Source organism: Euprymna scolopes, chromosome 21, assembly GCF_053919585.1.
Source record: "Euprymna scolopes isolate OS-2025 chromosome 21, ASM5391958v1, whole genome shotgun sequence".
NCBI classification, from domain to species: Eukaryota; Metazoa; Mollusca; class Cephalopoda; order Sepiida; family Sepiolidae; genus Euprymna; species Euprymna scolopes.
Genome location: NC_136502.1, coordinates 99,196,970 through 99,209,469, shown reverse-complemented (window position 1 = coordinate 99,209,469; position 12,500 = coordinate 99,196,970). Strand labels below are relative to the sequence as shown.

The 12,500-nt window shown below is 33.8% G+C and overlaps 1 long non-coding RNA gene across 1 annotated transcript in view; it reads left to right on the top strand.

The window, feature by feature from the left end:
• Positions 1-5,910, top strand: part of LOC145243018 (uncharacterized) — a 245,296-nt gene extending 239,386 nt beyond the window's left edge. Inside the window, exon 5 of the long non-coding RNA XR_013862846.1 lies at positions 5,809-5,910. This is a non-coding gene — a long non-coding RNA (uncharacterized LOC145243018). The remainder of the gene's footprint in view (positions 1-5,808) is intronic.
• Positions 5,911-12,500: the final 6,590 nt, after the last annotated feature.

Sequence of the window (12,500 nt, the reverse complement as noted above, 5' to 3'; positions counted from 1 at the left end):
TAAAACTGGAATAGAAAAGAACAAGATATTTTACTTAAAAAATATAATAACTTTATTATAACTTCAAATATTGCAGCAGTAAGAATTTATATATAATGTAATTTTTTTTAATTCTTAATGCTGCAATATTTTAAGTTATCAATTTATTATATTTTTTACTAGAATATCTTGTCTTTTTCTTTTCTAGTTTTAACAACTAGTCCTTTTACTTTTCCATGTTTAATCTTAACCATACTACTTTTTTATGCTCGCATTTTTCGTGGCGGCGACGAGAGTCTTAAAGATAATTTCCCCAGGCTTTGCTTTGAAATAATATTTTCTTTTTGGAGTTCATTATCATACATATTGTCAACAATCCATAAAAAAATTATTACTAACTTCTTAAGTTGACTAAATAAAATTTTAAAAAATCAAATAAAAGACGTAATTAAGTAAATAAACAGAAAGTAGGGACAAAAAGAGAAAAACAGAATTAACGGGCGACGTCGTAAGCGAAAGATTATCAGCCCTAGCACGGCAGAGTGCATCACTTTTGTTAACTCTCTCTCTCTCTGTATAACCTAAATAAGGTGCCATGCGAGCAACATTCCCGCTATGAGTTATGAATGATCTAGACAACGAAAAAGTTGCTATGGTAACCAACAGCCAATCAGAAGAGACCGTCTGTCACATTCCTTACTTATTCTGAAGACTTTTGAACACCAGTAATTTTATTATAACTTTCGTTTTACTGAACGAAAATTGATTTTTTTTATTTCCAAATATAGCTGAGAAAATGACCTAAGAACTATAAAAAATGTTTGAAATTTGGTCGCAAAATGAGTGAGAGGTAAAGCTTTAAAGCAGTTCTACCGTGTTTGAATATATGGTTAAGTGTTAATTTTACTCATACTATATATATACATACTAGCTTGTATCCCGGCGTTGCCTGGTCATACAATACGCTTAAATATGATAATTTTAATTTATGTAGATAGCGAACGTATTATTACAGAATCAATCCTCTATTGATTATTATATATTACAAGAAATAATAAGTTTAATCTTAACCATATTACTTTTCATGCTCGCATTTTCTGTCCTGGGTGCAAGCGACACTAAAAATACAATTGTCAATTACTTTGGACTTCTCGGTCATAATGGACGAAGCAAAAGTATTCTATCACCGTGGATTAAAGAAAGGATTCCGTTCGAAAATCGGCGCAGATTCTTGAGTTCAACAAGATACACCTGAAGAAGGTCGTAGGTTACATTGATCGAACAGCAGTTCAATTCGCAAAAAAAATTTTTTTTTAATATGTAAATAATAATAATAATAATTTCGTTCATTAAATTCCGTCTATGTTTGTTTACAATATCACGTCAGCTGATATTTAGGCTTGACAATGAATGACCTGGAAAAGTCACTTCTGATTAATTTGTAGTTTTAAAATGAAACGAAGAAATGATTTGCGGTGATTTTAAATGGTACCTTCTTATTTATCGAAAATTGAACACATTATTAAGAAAAAATTGAAATAAAATGGTAAGGCACGCCCGGGCTTGAACAGGGAATTATTCGATTTGTAGTCTAATGCTCTACTGAGCTATATCTCTAGATGAGGGTGGAGCTGTTTTTTTTTTGTTTTGTTTTTTTTAAGAAGAAATGATTTGCTGAAATTTTATTATTTCCTTAGCCGACGAAACGTAAAATATTCACCTGCAAAAATTCTTCTTTCTTATCTATGAGAAAGAAAAGACTATTTTTAAGATCGAATTCTTTCGATTTTCGATACTTATCGGATGAATTTCTGTACAAAACATATCTAAGAACACTGTCAGACATATAAATTACCTTTTTGTGTGTAATTTGTAAAAGATTGGCTCAGCCTTTTCGGAACCTATAAGAAAGAACTCACACACACACACACACACACACACACACACACATTCTCACTTTTATTCGTGACCTGGCAAGGTCACAAGGGAGACAACAAAGCCAAAAATAAAAATCCTAAGCAAAATTTATTTCAAAGTATCAAAACTAAAGCTAGCCTGCCAGGACACTATATATAAGTGATTTTTTATATAAGAATTTAGATATATAAATATAAAGATATAAGGCGGTTGCTACAAAAGTAATGCCGCTTATGTTTTATTCCGCTTGAATGGATCAAAGGGGATTGCAAATTGTGTTGTTATGATGACTGAACTTATGCATTCATTACATGAAAGTTTCATTTCTCTGTTTCAGATATTGACGGTATGAGACTGTAAGAAAGCAACTGCTGTAATAGGCGCAAGAAGTAGAGATGCGTCATTAAATTTCTGGCAAAGGTACATTCAGGATTATAGTGACTGTGTAAAAAAAAAAAAAATTCTGGGATACAAAAGGTCGCTCGTTTTAATTAAACCACTTCCGTCTTCGTATCTCTTCCATTTTTTGGTTAAGAAATAGGAGGCTTTACTTTGGAACTACCTACGTATATAAGTAAATAATGGTGTAAATATGTAAACAGTATTACTAAAAAAAAAAAAGATGCGTTAAGTAGTCTTAGGTTGACGAGAAAGTTCTTGCGGAATTTTTTATTTTGATTTCAAATGATTTATTTTCAAATAAGTTTTCATTTAGTTTATACATCCTTTCGAGGCGCCTTTTTCGCTCTATCTAATCGTTTAAATTACAATCGTTTTAAAAACAATTGTCTTCTTTGCATTGTGCTGAATACATGATGAAAAAAAAGGTAAGTTCGCATATTTTTCTTATTTCAATTTAAGCTGAGCCGAAAAGCTGTTGAAACAGCTCGCGATATCAACGAAGCGTTTGGCCCAGGAGCCACTACTGAACGCACAGTACAATGGTGGTTTAAAAAGAATTCGTGGCGGCGATAAGGAGAGTCTTGAAAATGATGAGCGTAGTGCTAGACCAGACCATCGGATGTTGACAGCGATCAATTAAGAGCCTTAGTCGAAGCCAATCCACGCACAACAGTTCGATAGCTTGCTTCTGAATTAGACGTAACGTATACGACGATTTTCAACCACTTGGGAGAAATTGGAAAGACAAAAAAAACTTGATAAATGGGTGCCTCACGAATTGAGCGACAACCAAAAGAAACGCCATTATGAAATGTCATTTTCCCTTTTTTTTTTTTTTTTTGCGCAACAAGACCAACTCGTTTCTCAACAGGGTTGCGATTTGCGATAAAAAGTGCATTATTTACTACAACCGGCGACGCTCAGCTTAGTAGACGCCTACGAAGCTCTCCAACACTTCTGAAAGTCAGGGTTGCACCAAAAGAAGGTCGTGCTAACTGTTTGGTAGTCTGCGACCAGTCTCATCCATTACATTATTTTCAATGCAGGCGAAACCATTACGACGAAGAAGTACTGTCAACAAATGGATGAAATGCATCAGAAACTGCGACAACACCCAGCATTAGACAACAAAAAAGGCCCTATTTTCCTCTACGACAATACCCGACCGCACGTTGCTAAATTGATCTTGCAGAATTTGAACGAATTGGGATACGAAATTTTGCCTCATCCGCCATACTCTCCTGACCTCTCACCTACCAACTGCCACTGTTCCAAGCATCTCGACAACTTTCTGCGTGAGAAATGCTTAAAAAACCTAAGCGATATCAAAAGCGCCTTCGACACCAAAACGCAAGGTATTTACGTTACTGGCATGAGTACACTTGTTTTGTGTTGATTCTGATGGTGCTTGTTTTGATTAATAAATTTTTGGTTGAGCCGAGATGTGATCATCTGAATGTAAAAGTTAAAACCCGCAATAACTTTTTTGTCAACCTGATATGATAGATTCATCTTAACCTTTAAAAAATACAGAAGTTTTGTAAATAACAAACACTTTCTTTGGGAGCAAAGACAAATAATAGGAGGAAGGACATAAAGACATTTTTTGATTAACATGAATAGGTTAGCAAATCTGGAGCAAACAACTAGATCCGATATCCGAAACATTTTTGTTCTTTTTTTTTTAAGGGAGGTGGTGTTTGATCAACACTGCTGAGGAGCCATGGTGATCCCTAAAATAATATTAGGAATAGCGTGAATAGTTGAAAGCTAACTAATACACTGTTTGCAATAGATTAATTGACTTACAAGCAAAATAGTTTCACAACGAAATTAAAACGGAATTAAGTGTTTTTGATTTGTTTTTTTTTAATATAGTTTTAAAGGTTCAAAAACTTCCAAGATATGAACACCAGTAAATAATAACAGAGGTATATTACAATGCAAAGTTTATAAAATATTCAACATTTCACTCATACGATTTGTAAAAGGCCAATCTTTTCTTGTTTACGTTCGCTATCTGTTCGAAATCGAGATGTTTATTTATTTAACGGCCATTAACTATTACGAGCTTTCTTTACCCGGACTTGTCCGAATAGAAGGCCGAAAGAATTTTTTTTTTTTTTTAATAAATGTCTTGCTTAAAGTTTTTTTATTTGTTTTAATTAGATGTTTAAAAACATTTTTTAATTTTTCTTCAGATTTATTTAGATTTCGATATGTGTTTTCCAGTAAATTTCCAGTAAATAAAAAATAATTCAATATCCCTTTATGTAAGTTCATTATATGCGAGAAACACACAGAGACCAGCGGGATCTTGTATATTAGTTTTATTAATATCATTTACTTACTAGTAGTCACACAGGCCATCATCAAAGATATCTCTTTAATGGAAAACTTGTGGTGTTCCCTGGAGGCTGATCGACAACAAGTCTCATCAGATTTCCAGTACACTCAACTTCTTTCGATAACCTTAGATGAATCGGCGTTATCGCAACAGCCATTTACCATTGATTTCTCGTTAGCAGCGGCTATTGATGCTGACTGGAATTTGGACGACAATAAACCTCATCAGGGTCCTCGTCCTCATTGCACTCATCCTCGGTCTTTCCATCCTCCTTGATCCTCACTTATTTGGTGTGGAACCAGTTTATGATCACACACACACACACACACACACACACAGGGGAGAATGCAGGGGAGGGCAGAGGCGCAGGGGGTTCAACTTACAATTACACAATTTCAGCTTTCATGATTCCGCATGTTCCTTTGTATTTTCCATCTGTAGCAGTTTCTATATGTCCGACACGTTGTATTATTGTATCTGCAGCTCGTGTATGTTAATCTCTGCATTCAATGATTCTCCTTCATATTTCAGCCGTTTTCATTATTTTTATCTGTTGTATCCTCTCAGCCATACTTCTAATTCCAATCTATCCCATTCTTTTTTATTATTATTATTATTATTATTATTATTATCATTATTATTATTATTATTATTATCATTATTATTATTATCATTATTATTATTATTATTATTATTATTATTATTATCATTATTATTATTATTATTATCATTATTATTATTATTATTATTATTATTATTATTATTATCATTATTATTATTATTATTATTATCATTATTATTATTATCATTATTATTATTATTATTATTATCATTATTATTATTATTATTATTATTATTATTATTATTATTATCATTATTATTATTATTATTATTATTATTATTATTATTATTATTATCATTATTATTATTATCATTATTATTATTATTATTATTATTATCATTATTATTATTATTATTATTATTATTATTATTATCATTATTATTATTATTATTATTATTATTATTATTATTATTATTATTATCATTATTATTATTATTATTATCATTATTATTATTATTATTATTATTATTATTATTATTTACTTATTGTTCCTAGCGCTCCTACTATTAATAGTATTATCTTGCCTTTCTTCATTTTTCAGATCCCTTTGAGTTCTCTGGCCAGTTCCATGTAATTTGCTCCGCTTCTCAGTCTCTTTGATCTTCACTCTGTGGTCTGCTGGAACGGCAAAGTCTACAATCTGGCATGTTATTTCCTTCTTGTTAACTATTATGACATCCAGTCTTCTTGCTTGGATGGGTTTATCCGTTTGTATATGCATGTACCATAGGATCTTATGACTTTCATTTTCCAGTACTGCTGTCAGTTTGTGCTTGTACCACTTGTCTGGATGTCCAAGATGCAATTGCTTGCATAATTGCCAATGTACTGTCTTCATCATCTTGACTGTGTGTATTTTATACTGTTTTTGTGCTTGTTTGCTGCATTAACTTACTATGTGGTTTATTGTTTCGTTTCTTTGTCCGCAGAGTTTGCATTTGCTGTTTTCTTGTCTTGTCGATCCTTGCTTTGATGTGTGTTTTTTACATAGGATTCACCACTTATCAAGGCCCAGAGGCCACTCGAGGATAAGGGTTAAAGAGCCTACAATATCAGAATCATAGTAATCGTTAGTAGTGGAGATTCTGTAAATTTGTTAACTTAAGTGGAACAGCTCATCAAGAACTTGTTTGCATTGGACTTGAAGACGGACATATTGTAGTCAGCTAGAAAGCAGGCAAATGGAAGACAGTTCCACAGGTGTGCCGTTTTAAGAAAAAAACTTTGTTCATGGAATCTACGTGTAGGCACAGATAAAGAGTAGGGGAAATTATTAATTGTTTTCAGCTAGACGAGTGTTTCCCGTGAGAGTTTGGCGAGGGGGAGGGCATGGATTGGAGCTAAGATGAGCACGTGCCATGAAAATAACGATAAAGCAGAGACAGATTCGCAACGTCTCTTCTGTGAAAAAGAGGTTGCAGGCAAGAGAAAAGAGCATCCCCTACGAGGCTACGAAATCTATTTTTAACTCTATCAAGGCAGGATAAGGTGCCCCTCCTGTCCAGATGTGGCAACAGTACTCCATTCTTGGACGTACCTGGATTTTATATAGGTTGAGAATTGCATCAGCAGTGAGATATCTACTGGGTCAATAGAAGGATCCCACCATTTTTCCAGCGATCTTGGCAACGGATTTGATGTATGTGTTCCATTTAATATCGGGAGTAAAGGTCAAGCCCAGAAGTTTGTAAAAACATGAAGCCTCCCCAAGACGAGAGCCATTCATTTCAATTGATGCCAGATGGTTGTCAGAGCGTTGATGATGTAAAGATAGAAGCTTGGTTTTAGATGCATTGAAAGTAACCAGCTACCTATTTTCCCATTGTAGCACTTGCTAAAGATAAGAAGAGAGAGAATCAGAGAGAACTTCGTCGTTTACTGTCTTTGGTGGGCTACCATAGATGGTAGTATCGTCAGCATAAATGTTTACGAATGTTGTAAGAATGTGAGTGATTCAGTTTCCATGATTAGGTTTTCTTTTTGTAGCCATTTCCGAATGTTTTTGTTAGTCTCTTCTTTTGTAATCCTTATGAATTGTCCATGTAGCTGTTTCTCTTCCCATTTTTCTTTTCTTGTCTTATTCCTCGTTACTTCTTTTTCTATCTTGTTTGTGTCTTCAGTGTCTCTGGCTGCGATTATTATTATTATTATTATTATTATTATTATTATTATTATTATTATTATTATTATTATTATTATTATTATTATTATTATTGTTGTTGCTGCTATTATTATTATTATTATTATTATTATTATTATTGTTGTTGTTATTATTAGTATTGCTGCCATTATTATTTTTGTTATTGTCATTATTATTATAATTGTTGTTGTTATTATTACTATTATTATTATTATTACTGTTGTTGCTGCTATTATTGTTGTTGTTGTTGTTGTTGTTGCTGCTGCTGCTGTTGTTGTTTTTGTTGTTATTATTGTTGCCATTATTATTTTTATTTATATTTTATATTTTTATAATAGTTGTTATTATTATTATTATTATTATTATTATTATTATTATTATTATTATTATTATTAAAGAGAGTACCGCAAAAGACACGATCGCATGGGACTCCGGATATATTGGGAGGTGTGTACGAGGGTTGGGGTGAAGTTTGCTGGAAATGGTTTGAGGAGGTGTCTGATGAAGAGAGAACAAGTGAGAATGGCAAGGTAAAGGTATGGTTGGACAAAAGTGTCATAACGACCAAGCAATTGGAACATAATCGTCCGGATTTGGTCGCCATTGAGAAGGTCTCAAAAAACTGGCAGATTGTAGACTTTTCAGTACCATGGGACAGGAATGTGAGAGAGAATGAGAACGAGAAGTGGAGTAAATATGCTCCATTGGCCTTGGAGATAAGGCGTATACACGGGGTTAAAACACAAATAATCTCGGTCATAGTTGGTACACTAGGTGTAGTATCAAGTCGTCTGGAAGGACAATTGAAAAAACTACAAATCCCGATTTTTTAGGCGGCCTTAAGACCTCTGCAATTATAGGTACCACCAATATCCTTAGGAAAACGCGTGATCTTTGAAGCTCCTGGTTTGAAGCCGGGATTAAGGGAAATCCTCTGGAAATGAATCCCATCCCTTTCCAGATAGACGTTGATAAACAAAATCAGAATTATTATTATTATTATTATTATTATTATTATTATTATTATTATTATTATTATTATTATTATTATGGGCTCACAAGGAGCTTTCGGACAGGTCTTCAAAGATCTTATTGAATACAGCCTGCGGTGTTCCCTGGAAGCTGGGGTGGAGACTTCTGGAAGGTGAGGTGGAGACTTCTTGTAAATCTGGGGAGACTTGTTGTCACAAGTCTCCCCAGATTTTCCAGAAGTCTCCACCTCTTTCGATAACATTTGCAAATAAATTTGCATTATGGCAACGGCTGCTTACCATTGATTTCTCGTTGACAACGGCCATTGGTCTTTACTGGAATTTGAGTGGCAATAAGTCTCTCCGAGGTCCTAGTTCTCTTCGCACATATACAGTTGAGGTCCCAGTGTGCTGCCTTTCCCACTTGGTCGTGTCTGTTCTTATATTCCTTTTGGGCCAGTCTGCTGCATTCACTTACTATATGGTTTATCGTTTCGTCTCTTTGCCCACAGCGCCTGCATTTACTGTTTTCTTGTGTTTTATCGATCTTTGCTTTGATGTGGTTGGTTCTTATCGAGTTATCTTGTGCTGTAGTTATTAGAGATTCAGTTTCTCGGCTTATGTGTCCTTTTCACATCCATGTCCAAGTGCTTTCGTTATTTATCATCTTTTGTCATTTTTATGAATCTTCCATGTAGTTGTTTTTTTTCTTCCTTTTCTCGTCTTATGCTTTATCTCTGTCTTTGTCGATTTTCTTAGTGTCCTTCGCTGCCATGATTATCCTTTCCGTGTTCTGCGTTATATATTTTTTAATTCTTTGTGTGTGTGGTGTGTGTGTGTGTGTGTGTGTGTGTGTGTGTGTGTGTGTGTGTGTGTGTGTGTGTGTGTGTAATGCACACAGTCCTCTATACAAACTGGTCCTCTTCCGCCTTCTTTTCTTTTAACGTATAGTCGGTAAACATCGTCCTTTGGGTGTAGTGGATTGTGCATGGTTATGAGTTTCCTGGTCCTCTGATCGAGCTGTCTCAGTTCTTCTTTGGTTCATCCTATGAACGGTCCTGAATATCTCACTAGTGATACTCCCCATGTATTTATACTTTTTTTTTAGGTTTCTGCTATATAATTTAGTTTCTAGAAGTTTTCTTGTTCTCCTGGAGTATTCTTTTCCAATTCTCTCTTTCATTTCTGAGGCTTTGATAATGTCTGCTACCAGAACTCGCAGGTGTTTATAGGCATCTTGTTCTCCTAGGTCCCTCATCTCCGTTTGGTTGGGAAGTTCCATGCCCTCTGTTGTCTCCAGTTTTCCCTTACTTATAACTAGTAGTGCGCACTTCTCCATACCAAACTCCATTTGGATAACCTAGCTGAAGATCCTAGTAGTGTTTATTAGTGTCCCTAGTTCTTTTTCGGTCCTTGCAAAATGTTTCAGGTCATCCATGTACATTAGGTGGTTCATTTTTTTCCTCCATATTAAAGAACTTGTATCCAGCTTGGCACTTTCTCGGTATATTGTTCAGGGGTATCATATTATAAACAACAATGGTGATAGTGAATCTCCAGCCTCCATGTTCTCATTGCATTTTCTATTACGTTGATGATCCTGCTTGATATTTTATAGATTTTTAAACATTCTATTATCCATGTTTGTGGGATACTGTTGTACGCCTTTTTTGTAGTCGATCCATGCCATGGCTAAATTCATTCTCCTTCTTTTTACCTCCTTTAAGATCTATTGTTCTATGTATTGCAGATCATGTGTTCCTCTTTTCCTTTCTGGCATCCTTTCTGTTCCACGGGGAGAAGTCCACGATTATTTAGGGAGTGGTAGATTTGTTCCCTCACTTGTGCTGTCAGTATCTTCCACATAGTGGGTAAACACGTGATAGGCCTATAGCTGCTGATGGCGGTTTCTTTCTATGTGTCCTTCTATATCAGTGTGGTTTTGCCTTTTCTTATCCAATCTGGCATGTTTGTTTCCTGTATAAATCTTTTCATTTTTTGAGCTAGCCTTTCGTGTAGTCTTATGAATTTTTTAAATCAGTATGCATGTATCCCGTCGTGACCTTGTGCTCTCCAGTTTGCCATTTTTCTATGGTTTTCTTTAAGGGTTCCTTGCTGTTTTCATTCACTGTTCCTTCTTTGATTTGTTGTAGCTCTTCTTTCCTGTCTTTCAACCATTCGGCATTTCTGCTATGTTCCTGTCATTCTCCCCATATTTTACCCCAATGGAGTTTGCTCTGTTTAGTTTGGTCGTTCTGCTTTTGATTTTCCTCCGTTCACGTATTATTATTATTATTATTATTATTATTATTATTATTATTATTATTATTACTATTATTATTATTATTATTAATAATAATAATTTTATTGTTAATCTTATTATTATTATTAATCTTATTATTATTAATATTATTGTTATTGTTGTTGTTGATATTATTATTGTTATTGTTTTTAATCTTATTATTATTATTATTATTATTGTTATTGTTATTGTTGTTGTTGCTTTTGATATTATTATTGTTATTGTTGTTGTTTTTATTGTTATTATTATTGTTTTATTATTATTGTTATTATTATTGTTATTATGATTATTGTTGTTTCTTATTATTCTTATTCTTATTCTTATTCTTATTATTATTATTATTATTATTATTATTATTATTATTATTATTATTATTGGCTCACAAGGGGCTTGCACGCAATTCATCACAGATATCTCATTGAAAACAACCTGTGGCGTTCCCTGTGAGCTGAGTGACAAGTCTCCCTGGGTTTCTAGTACTTTCCACCTCTTTCGGTAGCATTTGCAAATGAATTTGCCTTTGACGCAACAGCCGCTTACCATTGACTTCTTGTTGGCACCGGCCATTTGTTTTCACTGGAATTTGAGTAGCAGTAAGCCTCCCCAAGGGCCCAGTTCTCTTCGCACTTGTCCAGCGGACATTCTATTCTTGTGAATGGAGGATGTAGACATCATGAACAGAGAGATAAAAAAGAAAATCAGGAAGGGATGTCTTAGAAGTCCAAGTTGTACAGAGGAAATTTGATGAAAGCAGTGAATATATGGGCAGTCAGTGTTTAGAGATACAGTGCGGAAATTTTAGAATGGTCTGACAAGGAGTTGCATGCCATGAATATCAAAACAAGAAAAGTTTTAGCAATGTTTGGTGTATTACACATAAAAAGAAGCGTAGTTAGGTTGTATCAGAAAAGGAAAGACAGTGAGGAAAGTTTGATAAGTGTGAAAGATTGAGCTGAGAAGACATCATTGAAGTGGTATGTGGTTAGAAGTGAGGAGTGGATGCTCTAGGTTGTGGTCAATGAAGTGTAAGTATGCGAGACCAAGGCTGAATATGTGAAACGTATGGACAGAGAAAGGGAAGATGAATTGGCTGGGAATAAAATGCATGGAAATTCCTTTCAAGTTGTAGCAGATGTGTCTGATGAAAGACTTGGCAATTGCTTAGAGCTGGGTATTTGGCTGAGAGTACTGAAGCTTTTGTTTGTGCAGTACAAGAGCAGGCATTAGAAACGCGACTGTTAAAAAAAAGTGGTTCTAGGAGAGAACGTTGCTGCAGATTGACCGATTTGTGAAAGGTTTTCAGAGTTAATTGCACACCTTGGAGAAAGGTGTAGCAGATTAACTCACAAAGAGTACTGCAAAAGACATGAGCGTATGGCGCTTCGGGTATACTTGGAGATTTTTGAGAATTCTGGGTTGAAGTGTACTGGAAAGTTGTTTGAAGTTGTGTCTGACGAAATGAGAACAAGTGAGGATGGCAATGTAGAGATATGATAGGACAATTATTATTAATATTGTATTTATTATTATTACTATTATTATTGTTATTGTACTTGTTACTTCTATTATTATTGTTATTATCATTATTTTTATTATTGTCATTATTATTACTATTATTATTATTGTCATTATTACTATTACTGTTATTATTGTTATTATTATTATTATTATTATTATTATTATTATTGTATTTATTATTATTGCTATTATAATTGTTATTGTAATTTTATTGCTGTTATTATTGTTATTATCTTTATTATTATTATTATTGTTGTTGTTGTTATTATTGTTATTATTATTGTTTTCTTATTGTTATTGTT